Source organism: Crotalus tigris, unplaced genomic scaffold, assembly GCF_016545835.1.
Source record: "Crotalus tigris isolate CLP2741 ecotype Arizona unplaced genomic scaffold, ASM1654583v1 scf7180000024424.1579004, whole genome shotgun sequence".
In the NCBI taxonomy this organism is placed as follows: Eukaryota; Metazoa; Chordata; class Lepidosauria; order Squamata; family Viperidae; genus Crotalus; species Crotalus tigris.
The window spans coordinates 1,262,073-1,279,634 of NW_024100591.1; the positions used below are offsets into that span (position 1 = coordinate 1,262,073).

At 48.9% G+C, this 17,562-nt stretch overlaps 1 protein-coding gene across 32 annotated transcripts in view; it reads left to right on the forward strand.

The window, feature by feature from the left end:
• The window catches only part of CLASP1 (cytoplasmic linker associated protein 1), a 215,205-nt gene that overhangs the window by 35,844 nt on the left and 161,799 nt on the right, over window positions 1-17,562 (forward strand). The gene's annotated exons all lie outside the window — the stretch shown is intronic.

Consider the following 17,562-nt stretch of genomic DNA (forward strand, 5'->3'; position numbering starts at 1 on the left):
TACAATAACTTTGATAAATATTTTTCCACAGGGAAAGGTTATAGGATAATAGGAATCATTTTGAAAAAGTCAAATAGGGAAGAATTTATTCTGTTACTAATCAGACAATGTCTGACATCAAGGATTCATAATTTTAATAGAACAGAGATTTTGCATTGTATGGTATAAATATCAGGCTAAGTATTACCTGAGTGACACAACTGTGGGTGATGGGGGTCCTTAGAGCCTTTTCAGGAGAATCTGCAATTTCCCAGATATTAACTGATTTGTAATTCCCAGCATCACTTATTGTTCATACTGTCTGGTGCTGGTGAATATTGTATTTATGCAAATCTGCAGAACCACATGTTTCTCTAGCATGATGACTGAAGAATCCACCAATGGGTTATTTCAGTCCTCCTGCCCAATCAGACTAAGTTGTCAAGTTGTCACGTCCCTCATTGACCGGGACTTCCCAGTTTCATCTTAATCTTTCGCCAATGAGGATGTGATAACTTGACTCTCTTCATTGGAATAGCAGGTCAGACTAGATATTGTTAAAGCATTGGTGGGTTCTTCCTGGAGAATAGGAGAATTGTAGTTGGGTTAGTCCTTCTTCAGGAGGTTTAGCCATTTTTTCCCCTTTCCTTTTTCTTGGGAGCAGAGTTGTATTCCTCTCGTTGCTGGGGGGGGGGGAGTGGCTGCTTCTCCAGCAGGATGACTGTAGAGTCCAAATGGATGGGTTCTATGACGGCCTTCCTGCCTGGCAGACTGGGTAAAAACTTCGGCCACACCCCTTCCTTTGGGCGTGACCCCAGTTTTGACTCAGTCTCGAAGCCTGGTACAAGTGCGAGAGGCAGCTCTCAGAACCAAACGAATTTAAACTCAAAGAAAAAAAAAAAAAAAAAAAGGAATCCCCTCTTCTTCCCTTTGCAAGAGAAACTTCCTGGCAGCGATTAGAACTGAGAGAGGCAGCCAGGATCGGCGGACTCGTGAGTGGGGCTAGCTGGGGAGGCTCGGAACGGGCCGGATCGCCCACCCTTTCTTCCGGCCCGCCGAGCAGCTGTTGGGCGCGGGGGATCTCACCGGGTTGCGCGCAGCCCTCCGGGCCCTCCCAACAGCTGAGCAGCCTGGCCGAGGGAGCTGAGCACCCCTCGGCGCGGAACAGCTGAGCCGCGCGGGAAGCGGCAAACCAGGTCGCCGCTCGGCTGCGATCAGCTGAGCGGCGCGATAGACAACGCGGCAAGAGCAAAGCCGGCGCTGAATTTCCCTCTATCCAGAGGAAAGGCGCAGCCCCCTCATGACTAGAGGAGTCTTCCTGATTGCAAAAATCAGGATCCGCCATTGTTTTTGAACCTCGTGGATTCCCGGGCTTCCATTGGGAGGCGTGGCTTCTTCCCCATTCGCCATTTTGGAAATTGATCTTCCCGCCGTTTCCCCTTGGGGGCGGGGCCATCACCCGGACTCCATTTTCCGGCAAACAAAGGGTTTTTTTTCCCTTGCAAGGATCTGAGGTTGCCCAGGGAAATTGAGACAGAGGAAGGAAGAGGGAAAGCAAAAAGAATCGTTTTTTCCTATCGTGGTCTGTTGCCACAGCCAAAGACTGGGGGAGAGAGAGAGAGATATAAACTGCACCTTGTCTGGACTAGGTGAGGAGGTGAGGAGGAATATTCTTCCCTAACTGTTCCTATAGTGGCCTTTAGTCACTGCCTGGCAGGATCTTCGGTCCAAAGAATCCTGTCTGTCCGGCCATTGTTTGTATAGGCAGAGGAGGGCACAGTCCCAAGCATCTGCCTCTGATCTGCGTACCTCATTCCCCCATCCCAGGCATTTCCTACTCGGGGTGTCTGGCACAATGGCAGACAATGTCTCGTATTCAGTCACACAGGTCCCTCAATTGTCCCCCCCACAGCAGCAGCGAAAACGCAGATCCTCTGAATCAGAGGTGGGGGGGGAGAAGAAAGCTAAAACAAAGCACCTTACTCAGAAGGGACAGTCTAAAACGGCTGAGCGAGAGGCTTTGAGGAGACATTTGGCTTTAGAAAGACAAATTAGCAGGGCACAGAGAACCAATGCCAATGGGACAAATTTGGTTTCCCCTGTCCCAGTGGCGGCACCCAGCACAGAACCTACTGCCGAGGAAGTGCTCAAGACTTGGTCTCCTCCTGGGGAAACTGAACAGTTAGATTCCTCCAATCCCTCCTCACCAGCTTCTTCTCCCTCACCCGACCACACTCCAGCGCCTCACCCCAGCGACAAAGCGCAGGAGAACATATGGTCGGCACAATTTCAGGCATTCATGCAGGATGCATTCTCCCAATTCATGGCTTCCAAAGGGCAAGTGGCCTTTCACACACCCCGTAAGGGACGAGCTAGGCCACCCCCTACCAACATCTCTGAATCTTCCTCTCAACTAGGAGAGGGTGACTCAGTAGATCTTGACATGTCAGACATGCCCCTATCGGAGGACGAGGAAACCGCACCTGAGCAGGAGACGAGCTCTGGCCTCTTTAACCCAGCGCTCCTAAAATCACTCCTGATAAAGGCAGTTTCCACAGTCAGCCTAACATCAGTACAGGATGAGAGGCCATCGACAAGCAAGGAGGCCAACCCTCTATTTGCCAAAAAGGTCCCACAGGACAAGTACATTCCATGTGCGGAGGTCTTCATGACCACGCTGGAGGAACAATGGTCCTCACTTGCAAGCCCACCGGCACCTAACAGCGCGGAGAGGAAGCTTTTCAACCTATCTCCCTCCTTCTCTAACATGTTAGAGGTTCCCACTGTAGATAACCCCTTGATCTCATTATTCTCTACCTCCGCGATTCCAGGAGACATGGCGGAGGTCTTGAAACCTGAGGAGAAGAAATTTGAACACTCCTTCCGGCGTTCCCACATGGCTGCAGCCTGGGCGGCCAGAGCAGCCACCTCATCATCATTCTTCGCGAGGGCCTGCATCATGTGGCTGAGGGAACTGCAGGGCACGGTGCCTCCAGACCAGGTCAGAGTACACCAGACATTGGCCAAACTCCTCGCGGCCTCTCAGTTCATGTCTGACGCTTCACTGTACGCAACAAAGTATGCGGCAAGATCCATTGCGGCCACAGTGGCCTCGCGTAGGCTACTGTGGCTCAAAAACTGGAAGACAGACCTGAGGTCCAAATGGCGTCTCTCGACGTCCAAATACAGTGGAGAGGCCCTATTTGGTTCCATTCTGGATCCACATGTCAGCGAAGGCAGAGACAAGAAAAAAATCCTAGTACATCCATCAAAGAAGTTAGACAGGAGAGGCAGTCAGGACTTCCGGAGGCAGGGCTCCCGCCCAGGAAGCCCCTGGGAATGGAGGCAGCCCTTTCGATCAGGGCAATCCTGGGACTGGCCCAGAGGCTCACGATCCTTCTACCCGAGACAGGATCGAACCCAGGATCGCCAAAGCCCGGGAGCCAGGGGCCAGTTCCAGTCCAGACGCCCATATAGAGGAGCGGGAGGCAGATCCTTTAAGCGTACCAAGTGACGCCAAACAGGATACACCCATCGGGGGTCGGTTAGGAAATTTCACCGAGGTCTGGGAACAGACCACTACCGACGCCTGGGTCCTGGAAACGATCAGGCATGGCCTGACCTTAGACTTCTGTTCTCCCCCTCCAAACCGGTTCATCAGATGTCCCATCTCCAGAAGAGTACACAAGACAAGGCTGATAACTTCGGCCATAGCTCACCTCCTGTCAATTCAAGCCATAGAGAAGGTACCAAAGGAAGAGGAAGGAAGAGGATTTTATTCTATCCTCTTCGTTATCCCAAAGACATCAGGAGGGTGGAGAGCAATCTTGGACCTGAAGGGCCTGAACTATTTCATAAAGTACAGGAGGTTCAAGATGCACTCCCTAAAGTCCATACTAGCCAGCGTCAGGGAAGACGATCTACTATCCTCAATAGATCTCACAGAGGCGTACCTACACATCCCCATCCACCCCAGCTACCGGAAATTCCTCAGATTTACCTACGCGGGGCGACATTACCAATACAGGGCATTACCCTTCGGACTGTCGTCAGCACCAAGGGTATTCACAAAGATCTTAGCTGTACTAGCGGCCCATCTCAGGTTGATCCCGGTTCGCGTCCAGTTTTATCTGGACGACATCTTGATCCAGTCCAGATCTCGGGAACAAGCAAGGGCAGATCTCAAGACCACAATCCGAACCCTACAGGGGCACGGATTCTCGGTCAATCTAAACAAGAGCCACCTCATTCCCTCAAGGAGACTGCAACACCTGGGCGCGGTGATAGACACGTCACAGTGCAGGGTATTCCTTTCCCAGGAGCGACTGATCAGCATATCCAAGCTAATCCACCAAATTCAAAGGATCAGGAGAGTGCCCTTGCTACAACTCTCGAAGCTCCTGGGGAAGATGATATCTTGCATGGGCATCATCCCATGGGCAAGGCTACACTCGAGGGAGTTGCAGTGGTTCCTCCTACCCTACCAGAGGAGGAACCTCAGCACCTCCAACAGGAGTGTGCTGGTACCAGCACAGGTGATGAAATCACTAAAGTGGTGGCTATCCCCCACGACACTCAAGGGGAGCATATTCAGGGAACCGAACAGGGTCACACTCATGACAGACGCGAGCCTGTTCGGATGGGGAGCCCACCTGGGAACACAGATAGCACAGGGCCAGTGGGGACAGAAGGACCTGTCACACAGCATCAACTGGCTAGAGCTCCGGGCCATACACCTGGCCCTCCGCCATTTCTCACACCTAGTAACGAGGAGGCACGTCCTCGTACTAACAGACAACGTAGCAGCCAAGGCACATGTAAACAAGGAGGGAGGAACGAGATCAGTGGAACTAATGAAAGAAGCATTGGCTCTGGCTCGGTGGGCAGAAGCCAATGTGAGTTCCATCAGAGCGGAACACATCTCAGGGGAGACAAACACCCAGGCAGACTCCCTGAGCAGAGCCAAGGTGGACCAGTCGGAATGGCGTCTGGACCCGGCTCTCTTCGAGGAGATCTCCCGGAGGTTCGGACAACCGCACCTAGATCTATTTGCCAACCACAAGAACACACAACTCCCCAGGTTCTTCTCCAGATTCCCGTCCCCGGGAGCGGAGGGAACGGATGCTCTCAGGTGCCGGTGGCCGGCGCAACTCCTGTACGCCTTCCCACCGCTGCCACTAATACCGGCAACCATACGCAAGATGATCGTGGAGGGCGCAGAAATGGTCTGCATTGCCCCTCACTGGCCACGGCGCCCGTGGTTTGCCGACCTCGTGGACCTTTCGATATCACCTCCGTGGAGGATTCCCCCGGACAGGGTAAAACTCAGTCAGGGCAAGCTCGTACACCCAGACCCCCAGTGGCTACAACTAGCCGCTTGGCATTTGAGCGGCAAAGCTTAACAAAACAATCTTATTCTGCAGGGGTGATATCGATCATACAGGCATCACGAAGAGCGTCCACTAATAGGATTTACGACGCTACATGGAAGGGATTTTGTAGGTGGTGCGCTTCGCTTCACCTAGACCCGACCGCAGTATCTATCCCCAATATCCTAGATTACCTATTGGAGGGTCTTAATAAGGGCCTGTCAGTCAATACTATCCGCAGACAGATATCGGCCCTCTCAACTGTACTCTCCTGCGACAACTTAACTTCCCTAGCACAACATCCAGCGATTAATGCCTTTTTAAAAGGGGCATCTAACACAAAGCCCCCAGTCATACACAGGTACCCGTCCTGGAACCTGCCTAAGGTCCTTCTAGCCTTGACATCAGCACCCTTCGAACCTCTTGAAACATGCTCACTCCATCACCTATCACTGAAGGTAGCTTTCCTTGTGGCAATTACTTCAGCAAGGAGAATCTCAGAACTAGCAGCACTGTCAGTAAGGAAGGATCTGTGTACCTTTTTCAAAGACAGGGTCGTTCTTAGACCAGACCCGACCTTCATCCCGAAGGTAAATAGCATCTTTCACAGATCTCAGGAACTTACGCTTCCTGATTTCTGTCCAAGACCCAAACATAGGCTAGAACACAGATGGCACAAGCTAGACGTACGGAGAGCACTGTGTTTCTACGTGAAACGCACCTCGGCTTTCCGAAAGACTGAAGCATTATTTGTGTCTTTTCAACCATCAACTATGGGAAAGAAGGTATCTTCTTCCACCATAGGCAGGTGGATCAGAGCCTGCATAGCGCAGACCTACGTTTCACAGGATTTGCCAGCACCCACTCAGGTGACTGCCCACTCAACTCGGAGCGCAGCCACATCTGCGGCGTGGCTAACGCAAGCTCCAGTGGAAGAGATTTGCAAGGCCGCAACCTGGTCCTCACCTTCGGTTTTCATTCGACATTACCGTTTAGACTCCCTAGCAGCAGCAGACGCGGCCTTTGGCAGAAGAGTTCTTCAACAGGTCGTATCTGCTCAGAGTTCGGTAGCCTAGACTTTCCCTCCCAGGGGGACATGAGGGCTTTGGTATGTCCCATCCATTTGGACTCTACAGTCATCCTGCTGGAGAAGGGGCGTTGTCTTACCTGAACGCCTTTTCTCAGCAGGATGATGTAGAGTCCAAGCCCACCCAGAGGATAGGTCTAGGCAGGGATATAATAAAGATATAATAAAGAGCTGCAATGTTAATTCCAACAAAGTTTCTCGCCTAAGTCAAAACTGGGGTCACGCCCAAAGGAAGGGGTGTGGCCGAAGTTTTTACCCAGTCTGCCAGGCAGGAAGGCCGTCATAGAACCCATCCATTTGGACTCTACATCATCCTGCTGAGAAAAGGCGTTCAGGTAAGACAACGCCCCTTTCCCCCCCAATTTAGCAGTTTGCTGAATTAATTCATTTCTCACCAGAGGAATAGAAGTGGGGGGTGCTCCTTTTGTTTAAGTGAACAAGGGGTCTGAGTTAGTCAATCCCCTTGGAACAGCGAACGCGTTCTTTCCAGCGGCCGCCATTTTGAGGCCACGTAGATTCTTCTCTGACCGGGCCCGGTCAGAGCTTTTCTCCAATGGCCGCCATTTTGGGTTTGCTAAACTACTTCTTTTTTGAAGCAATTCAGGCTATTACCAGTTCTGTTCGCAGCATGGTGTAATTGCAAAGAAAGCCTGTTATTTAAAATTCCTTTTCTTTGGCTGCTGCTAAAAGGAACGAAGCTTCGTTCCGCGGCGAACAGCGGATGGCGCGATTACTCATTAGCATATTGAAGACATTGAACGCTTTCCTTTTTTGCCTTTCTGGACTTGGAATAGTCAGATTAGTTCAAGGATTTGTTTCCTCTCCTCCCCTCCACGTAGGTCGTATTCCTCCCTCTGTATCCAGGGCATCCGCCATTTTGCCACCTACTATTCCCATTGGGAAACGCCCAGGGCAGGCAGGGACGCCATTTTGGGATTGATTGAATACAGTTACTTCACAGCTATTATTGATATTTCTTACCTCATATATTTCACCCTAATTTGCAATTAAGATTCACTTTCAGGATTTACTATCTACTTGCAATCATCAGATCAACAATTTGGTAGAATTACTACTAATGCTGAGGTCCAGCAGGCCCTGCTCGCCATACCTTGTCTGAGTTCTGCCACTCCACATCTAGTGGTTGCCTCCAGAATCCTGACCATTGCCACTATTGTGAGACATGTGTGATTTCGTCACCATTCTGACCTCAGGCCTGGTATACAGTTGCCCTGTGCCTTGGTGACGAGTACCCCAGAGCGCCCAGCATGAGGCCAGGCTTGCCAGTGGGCCGGTTCATGCTTATCCATGTGCAGTCAGCCCCTCTTCGGGAGGGCTCCTGATGTCTCTTGCGGAGCGAGTCAGTACCAGAGTCTCGTCTGGGGTGCATTTCAATCAACATGGCAGAACCCATTGAGCACAGACAACACCACTGTCCAAGCTGAGCCAGTTTCTGAGGCGCCTACAGGTAGGGCCAAAGCAAAATCTAAAGATGGCAGAAAGGCTGGCAAGACAAGCGATAAGCAGGCCGACCGAACACATAGAGCTTTGGAGAAGCAATTCTCCCGGGCCCAACGCTTGTCAGCAGAACAGGGTCATACACCTTCTGGTTCCATTCCACCTGAGACCGGAGCTCATATGCCGTCCACATTGAGAGCCTGGTCGCCTGTGAGCGCAATTCAGCAGGTCTCCACTCAGACCTTTGGTCAGGTGGGTCCACCTCTGTTTGGGGAAGACCTTGATCTGCCCGGACCGTAATCTGCACCCACTGTTACATTCACTCCAACGGCTGCGGGGTTACGGCCTCCGCTAGAGCCATCTTTTTCAGACCAGCTCCAATCGTGGATATCGCAGGCGGTGATCCAGGCCGTGGCATCATCGGGTATCCATCAGGTGTCGCCAGTTCCTGGGCCTTCTTCTGCACCAACTTCCTCTTCTCGACCTCCATTGGATCGTTCGGGTACGGTTTCCCCATCCCACTCTCCTGAATCCGAGTCTTCCAATGTCTCGGATTATGACGAAGGTGGGGACTGCTGGTCTGAGTGCGAGGAACCTACACATGAGTGTCAGCCCATGGCAGAGCTGTTCAGTGCATCGCTCTTTCCCTCCTTGCTGTACAGGGCCTGTGCAACGAGCAAACTCTCCTCCGTTACAACTCCGACCCCTCAGCTTTCCACAGATCAGGACTCTAATCCTCTATTTGCCGAACCGGTAGACAACCACCTCCATATCCCATGTCCCCCCATATTCCTGAAGAACATTCAGGGACAATGGGAATCTCCGGCAGCTCAACCTTCTCAGGGAGTGTCTGAGCGCAAGATTGTGGACATGGCAAAGAATTTGACTGACCTTTTGGAGGTGCCTAAGGTGGATGAATCTTTAGCCCCACTGTTCTCTGAAGCCGGTCTTCCGGCGGATGTTTCAGATGCCCTTAAGGCGGAAGATAAAAAGTCTGAACTTGCCTTACACAAAGTTCATCTGGCATCCGCATGGGCAGCAAAGGCGGCAACTTCCACCTCCTTTTTTGCCAGGATTTCCATTACCTGGCTTTGACAGTTACAGGACAGGATCCCTCTGGAGGAGGTCAGGATCCATCAGGATTTTACTAAACTTATAGCTACATCTGAGTATATGGCAAATGTTTCCATGTACTCGGCCAAACACTCAGCCCGGGCAATGGCTTCCGGCGTAGTCGCCAGGAGGCTACTCTGGCTTAAAAACTGGAGGGCTGAAAGCAAGCACAAGTGGCGTGCGGCCATTGCCCCCTTCACGGGCAGCTGACTGTTTGGGGAGGCATTAACTCCATACCTTATTGAGAATAAACAAAAGCAAAAGGTCATTTCTCACTTGGCTAGGAAAACCAACAGGCGTTTCCTCCCTTACAGTCACCGTCAGTCCTTTCGGACTGAACTACGTCAGAACAAGGACAATCCTACAGGCCCCCTGCTCCGAAGGCAGAGCACCCCTTTGATAGAGCAGGTTATAGGGACAGATCCCGGTACCAAATCCCAGAACAAACCTTCCTTCCGTGGCAGAGGGGGTCGCCCCTTCCGCCGCTCCAAGTGACTCGGAAGAGACCCCTCCCATTGGCGGCAGGCTTACTCTTTTTATCCGCCAATGGGAAAGCACGACCACGGACTCCTGGGTTCTGAATACCATAAGAGAAGGCCTGTCCCTGGAGTTCAGGTCCACTCCAATAGATCACTTTGTCTCTTGCCCAGACATGAGAAATCCCATAAAAAGAGGTCTCATGGAAGATGCCATCCGAAATCTTCTGGGCATCAAAGCCATAGAGGAGGTCCCCTTGTCACAGCGGGGATTGGGGTATTACTCCATCCTATTTGTGGTTCCAAAATCCTCAGGAGGATGGAGGGCAATCCTCGACTTCAGGGGGCTGAACCTCCACCTACAATACAGGAGGTTCAAGATGCAGACATTGCATTCCATCCTCAGCAGTATCAGGAGAGGAGACCTTCTAACATCAATAGTTCTCAAAGAGGCATATTTACACATCCCTATCCATCAGGCACATCACAAGTATCTACGGTTCTGTTACCTTAACCGTCATTTTCAGTACAGGGCTCTTCCATTCGGCCTCTCCTCCGCCCCCAGGGTCTTCACCAAGATACTGGCAGTTCTGGCAGCCCATTTGAGGTTGGTTCTGGTGCGTGTCCAGTGTTATCTGGACGACATTCTGATCCAATCGCTGTCAGCAACATCCGCCCAGTCGGAATTGAATCTAACGATCAGGACCCTACAGACCCATGGATTCTTAATAAATTTCAGAAAGAGTCAGACAACCCCATTGACCCGTCTATTACACCTGGGAGCGGTAATAGACGCGAACACTTGTCACGTGTACCTGTCGGAGGAGTGGCGCAGGAGCATCAGAGACCTGGCACTCAAGGTTTGCAGGAACAGGACAGTTTCATTGGCTCTCCTTTCCCAGCTACTGGGAAAGTTGATATCTTGCATAGCGATAGTGCCATGGGCCCGACTACATGCTCGGGCCCTCCAGTGGTTTTTGCTCCCGTATCAGAGACAACACACTAGTACCTCCAACCAGTTGGTGCGCGTCCCTCGTCAGGTGTGTCTCTCAGCTGGTGGGCTTCCTCGGCCATTTGCAAGGGGACCCTATTCAAAGAGCCCAGTCGCATCAGTGTGACCACGGACACAAGTCTTTTCAGTTGGGGTGCTCACCTCCAAAACCGGATGGCGTAGGGTCAGTGGTCACGGACAGACGTGAGGCACAACATAAATTGGTTGGAGCTGAGAGCGATCCACCTAGCTCTCAAACATTTCCACTCAGTAGTCAGGGGGCAACATGTACTGGTGGCGGCAAAAGCCCACGTCAATCGGCAGGGGGGTACCCAGTCAGAGTCCCTCATGGCAGAGGCTCGAGCTTTGAGCTCCTGGGCAGAGAAACACCTGCGCTCCATCAGGGCAGAGCACATTTCGGAAGAGGCGAATCGGCAGGCAGACTTCCTCAGCAAGTCAATAGTGGACCATTCGTAGTGGAAATTACATCCGGATGTCTTCAGGGAGATCACAGACAGATTTGGTCGTCTGATAGTGGACCTGTTCGCCTCGCCGGAGAACACCCAGCTGCCCAGATTTGTCTCTCGGTTCCCCTCGCGGGGAGCGGAGGGGGCGGATGCCCTACGCAGCAAATGGCCACAAGGCCTCTTGTATGCTTTCCCCCCACTACCTCTGTTGCCAGCAGTTATCAGGAAGATCCTGGAGGAGCAGGTAGAGGTAATATTTATTGCTCCTCACTGGCCCAGAAGACCATGGTTTGCAGACCTGGTGAGCCTCTCTGTCTCCGCTCCATGGAGGATTCCAGACAGCCGCATTTAGTTGACATGGGGATCTCCAGCATCCAGATCCCCAATGGCTTCAGTTGACCGCCTGGCACTTGAACGCCGCACCCTGACTCGGGAGTCTTATTTGTTAGGGATAATCGATATGATTCAGGCTGCCAGGAGACCGGCGACTAACCGTATCTACAACCTTACGTGGAACAACTTCTGTCGTTGGTGCGACAGGAATCACGTGAGTCTGTCTCAGGTAACCATTCCCAAGGTGTTAGAATACTTACTGGAGGGCGTCAACAAGGGGTTGTCGCCCAACACTATCCGTAGACAGCTGGCGGCTCTTTCCAAGGTACTTTCTTGGGACTCTTCAGAGTCTTTGTCTTGACACCCGACCGTCAGATCTTTCCTAAAGGGAGTCACTAATAGTAAATCCCCTGTGATTCATAGGTATCCCTCTTGGGATCTACCCCGGGTTCTACAAGCCCTAACCTCTTCTCCCTTTGAACCACTTAGAACATGTTCCTTGCGGTACCTGTCGCTTAAGGTCTCATTCCTGATAGCTATTACTTCTGCCAGACGTATATCGGAATTGGCTGCCTTATCGGTCAGGACGGACCTGTGCATGTTTCACGAGGACAGGGTGGTTCTTAGATTAGATCCCTCGTTTATTCCAAAAATAAACACAATATTCCATAGGGCACAAGAGGTTATTCTCCCGGACTTCTGTCCTCACCCGTCATATGACTTGGAATGGCAATGGCACTCACTAGACGTGAGGAGAGCCTTGCGCTGTTATATTAAACGCACTGCACCTTTCCATAAGTCAGAAGCCCTGTTTATATCCTTTCAGCCTTCCTCAATGGGCCAAAAGGTGTCAGCTTCCACTATAGGTAGGTGGATCAGGGCTTGTATTGCAGCCGCCTATGCGTCTCTTGCCCTACCCGTTCCTAGTCATGTGACGGCTCACTCCACCTGCAGTGCTGCCACAACTGCGGCGTGGGCAACCCAAGCATCTATTGAAGACATTTGCAGGGCGGCGACATGGTCCTCGCCCTCCCCCTTTATTAGACATTACCACTTGGATAAGTTTGCATTGGCTGAGGCCACCTTCGGTAGACGTATTTTACAGCAGGTAGTGACACCTTCATGTTCACAGGCCCCAACTGATTCCCACCCATAGGGACTCCAGGAGCTTTGGTACATCCCATTGGTGGATTCTTCAGTCATCATGATGGAGAAGGAGCATTGGCTTATCTGAACGCCTGTTCTCAGCATGATGATGAAAAATCCACGCCCTCCCTTCTAATGGTTAGTTAAGTTCGGGTTGGGGGCCTGTTCCTCTTTTTGTTTTTTTCTGGATACCTGCTTGAGAGTCATCACATCGAACTGTTGTCATTGGCTACACCGTTGATGAAATTGGGAAGTCCAGGTCAATGAGGGGCGTGACAACTTGACAACTTAGTCTGATTGGGCAGGAGGACTGAAATAACCCATTGGTGGATTCTTCATCATCATGCTGAGAACAGGCGTTCAGGTAAGCCAACGTTCCTTCTCATACCTGTTGTTAAGCCGTCCTGCTTGAGCTCCAATGAAAGCCAAAAACCAGGAACGTTAAACAACCAACAGCTTTATTCGCTATATGGAAACAAAGTTAGCACTGGGAGTGGCTTGCTCCCAGTGCCTTATATACAACAAGCACACCCCACCCACACCAGACCCCACCGTTACCTGGCCCAGCCCCGACTCAACAAGCCCTGATTAGGGTGGTGTTATAAGGAAGCGCCCGTTGAGTACCTAGCCCCTCCCCTGTCTACCACTGCACCCTTGTGCCTCCTCCCCCTCTGCCGAAACACCCTCGGCCATGCAAAGCCGTTTGCCAGTAGCTCAGGCAATAACAGTCCCTTCCTCCTGCCGCCTGGCCTCGCAGTCTGCTGAAACGCTGTTGGACCCGGCGAGGCTAGGATGCCCACAGTCCAAGCTAGGATCAAAGCCCAAAGAGCAGCAAATGGAGCTGGGCGCCCCCTGAGGATGTCAGCGGCACTTCCCGATGACGTCAGCAGTACAGGATGGCAGTCGGCCACAATGGCGCTGGGAGACGTAGGGCGGCAACACGGAGAACGGGGCCTCACCGGAGCGGTAAGCAGGCAGCGACTCCACCCGTCCGGTTGGCGAAGCCTCGCAGGGTCTGACACCTGTTATAAAAAATTTCTGGAGAAAGTCAGTATATATGGAGCCTGCTTTATCTCTGTGAAATAACTGAGTACTAGCCCACCACTTAAATGGATTTCATTATACAATTTATTCCTATTCTTGTTGCATTCTATATGCATTAAAAGTGATATAAACCCAAAGCATCAGGACTGACTTGTTCTGTGAAGTGAACGCCAGTAGAGGGGCAATTTGGGGTCAGAATTTGAACAGTTGATTAGGGTCTAGAAACTAAGTCATATGAACAGAGATGGAAGGAACTGAGTATAGTTAGTGTTGAGAAAAGTTAATGGCAGGGGAATATGAGAGAGATTTGAAAGGTTGTCTTATAAAAGGTCAATCTGGCTCTCTCTTGTTGCAGAGTGATGAAGTTAAGATATAAGAAGGTTGATGCTAATGGAGGATTAGGAAAACTTCTTCACAATGAGACTAATTTGACAGAAGAACCGATGTTGGTGGGTCTCCATGCACTATGCATGTCCAAGCAGAAAATAAACAGCCATGTGCCTTTAGCTTTAGTTTGGACTTGGGTGCTGACCATGAGGTCAAACTGAATGATCAGGGTCCCTTCTAGTTCTAAAATCCTGAATCTAGCTTTGGTTACTGAATTATCAGATGTAGCCTATATATTCACAGAAAAAGTGACAATAAAGCTCCTCTCCCTCTCCCCTTCTTATAAAGGTTCTCTTTATGGCAGCATGAAATAAATAGTTTCTTCTCAAATTGGAATTTTGGCCAGACACCTGGAACAAACCAATATTAAATAATTCTGTCTGGCACTAAGATTTGGGCTTGGCTGTTTTGAAACTTAAACCTGATATTTGTCATAATATTTTGCAGTTGCTCTGTTAGCATCATTAAATTGTCATAAAAGCCATTGAGTCAGACTTGTATTTTATCTAGTCTTTTCTCTCTTCCTGGGAACAGCATCTGCAGTTTTACGTAGCTATTCCCATCCCAAACTGATTTTATTTAAAAAGAAAAGAAAAAGAAAGATGTTGAAACTCAATCAAGGACTTTCTACATTTTAACCATACCTACCTAGTACTGCTGATCATCTTTTAATGTTAATTCAGCGCCTAAATACCAGCTTTGAATTTTATGCATATCATAAGCAATGCCAAATGAAACCGCTTCTATTGTTACAAATTTGCGATGAGTTTGGTGTATATGACTCACAATCCCAGACTACAAATGTCCTTATAAATAAATAAAGTGACAGTCCTCCTAGCTGAGTCTCCCCTGCTGATATTTGAGATGAAAATGAGCATTTAAGGAGAGTTGAAAAGCAGGGGGCCCAGCAGTTGTATAATAGCCCTAATAGAATTTCAGGAAGACTGTCATAGCAAGGGGGAAAAAAAAGTACTGTAGACCTAAAGCTACAGTACTTTTTTTTTCCCCCTTGCTGTGACAGTCTTCCTGAAATTCTATTTCCCTGGAACGATAACAGCATGGGATCTTTAAGCATTGGTCACTGCCCTATGGGCCCTATTTATAACTACTCAGTTATCAAATTCTTTGTGGCAAATGCTACAGTTGTTAAACACATATTTTTTCATGGAATCATCAGTGCTGTAAATTAGTGTTATGAAGATGCAACTCCTTTATAATGCAGATAAGTTAGTTTATCCCACAATAAAAAGATTACATAATTTATCTTAGGGATAAAGACACTGCATTTTAAGTAAGTTAAATCCCAAAGGTTCCAAAGTGTTACAGACGTACTACTGGTTATAGATACCTTACTGTGGCCTTTGCTAATCTACTGTCCCCTAAGAGGGTTTGAATTGTAGCATTCTGAATCTCGGAGGTGGGAAAAGATTGTAAGGGTCGGGAAAGTGGTCTTAACCTGTACAGTGAGCGTGAAAACTGACACAAAACAAGGTGGATGTTGCTGGGAAAAAAAATTCCAATCTTGTATTTTGAACATAAAAACCACGTCTATATATCTTTCATTTCCATTGTCACAAACTGCTTTCTGAAAAACAATTGTTAGAAAAATATAATGAAAAAGTAATTCCTTTAAGAAATCAAGTTGTATTTTTACAAATAATGCATACAATGTAAGGGAATATTGTATATACTCCAAGAGTGGATAAACAGACTCAATTTTTTTAAACCAAAATACAATGAAAAATATGGTTTAGCCTGTTTGTGGGTGGCACATTTTTCATGCTATTTTGATTAAAAATTCAAGGATCAGTTTAACTGTGAGTATATATGGTAAAATGTCCCTTGTCTGATACAAAGGGGAAAAAAAGTTTTGAATTCCTTAGAATAATAGTGTCCTGCCACAAGCTGTGGCTGCAAAAGCAAATGCAGAAGAGTAGGAAAAGGTCTTTGGAAAGTACATTGCATCTTATAGATATTTAGAGCAAAACCTTTGAAAATATCATAGACATTTCTATATTTAATTCTTCTATATTTTATCAATTTTATAAATAATTTAGGGTGGCAGACATATCTAATGCTCCTTCCTCCTGTTTACCCCACAACAACATCCTGCGATGTGTGTTGGGCTGCAGGAGAGTAACTGACCCAAAGTCACCCAGCTGCTTTCATATCTGAAGGTGAAACTAGAACTCACAGTCTCCTGGTTTTTAGCTTGGCATCTTACCCACTAGCTTGCTATAAATGACTTTTTGCAGGACATTCAAACTCGTAGTTGTGCCTTTATTGCTAAGGGTGATTGTGTAAGGAGCCACACATTCATTCCTTCATGTCTGTAAAAATGTACAATTGCAAAACTGCCTTCGACAGGCTGCATCAGGAGGGAAGAAAAAAACCCGCCTGCACCATGCAATTGTGGAGTCTGATGCTGGTTTTGTTCTTTGGAGAGGCTTCTAAAGACCCTTGGCAGCGAGAGTTGCATGAAAAGCAGAGTTAAGTAAATAAAGATTGGCATTCTATATTCTTGTGCATGGCTGGAGGTTGATTCTGCCTTCTATATAACTAGAGAAAGGAGCAGATGGTTCAAGCTTATTTTAAAGTGCAGGGTCTATTAAAATAACAAGCTGATAACAATCATTTGGCACTTTAAGAAGTCTACTTTCTGAAGCAGGCTTTTCATTCTGTGGAAGTCCGGTGGATGAAATTAGCAGAACGTTGTTAGAAGCAACAATAGGAAACAGGCAGTGTTTTATCTCTTCTCATAGGTTTTTTTTTCCTGAGAAAACAAGTTGTTATAACTTTTTAATTGTGAAATACGGAGGAAGAAGGAAACTGCTGTGCAGAAGTAATGCACACATTCTCCAGCATGAAGAATGGAGAATCCACGAATAGGTTAAATGTGCTCTCCTGCCCAATTAGACCAAATCAGCCAAGTTGCCATGCCCAGCAGGGCTGGGTCACGCCCCTGTTTCGATTTGGTGTCAGCCCAAGAAGAACGTGTTAACTTGGCTCCCAGCAAAATTAAAAGCGGGCAGGTTGTAGATATTTATTCCATTCATGGTTTTTTTCTTCTTCTACGGCCATCCGGTCAGCGCTGGGATCAATGCTGCCCCAGGTGGCTCCTTCTTTCATTCTCTCTGTTTCTGGTAGGCTACCTCATAAGAAAAGCTCAGCTGTTCGTTGCGGCCACCATTTTGAGCACCTAGCAACGAACAGATCATTTTCTATCTTCAGGCTCTTTCTCCAGAGGCCTCAGTAAGCTTTCCTACATTGCTTAAAGGTTTTCTTCCCGAGGTTCTCCTGCCAGATCGCCCCGGCCGCCATTTTGAAGCGCCACATGGCATCCAGCCGGAGTTTCTCTTTCAGCCTTCCCTTCTTAGGGGGAGGGGGCTATGTAAATAGATTCTTCAGCTTGCAGTCTTACCCAAAAGGCGTTTGGGCCCATTGAAGTCTATTTTCTCTGATTTGTTTCTGTCTCTTGAAGGTCGTGTTGCGGCCGCCATTTTGGATCGCGCCATGCAATTGCAGGTCCAGAGCTCCGGACGGAGCAATACAACAGCAACTAGGGCCTATCAAAAATAATAGTAATCAGCTCTCTCTCCAGATTCATTGTTCTGAAACATTTGTTTGGGGCCTATTGCCCTAGTCTTCATCTAGTGGATAGGCTGGATACTGTGAGGCTGCCACTAAGTGAGACACGTGTGATCCCTTGATA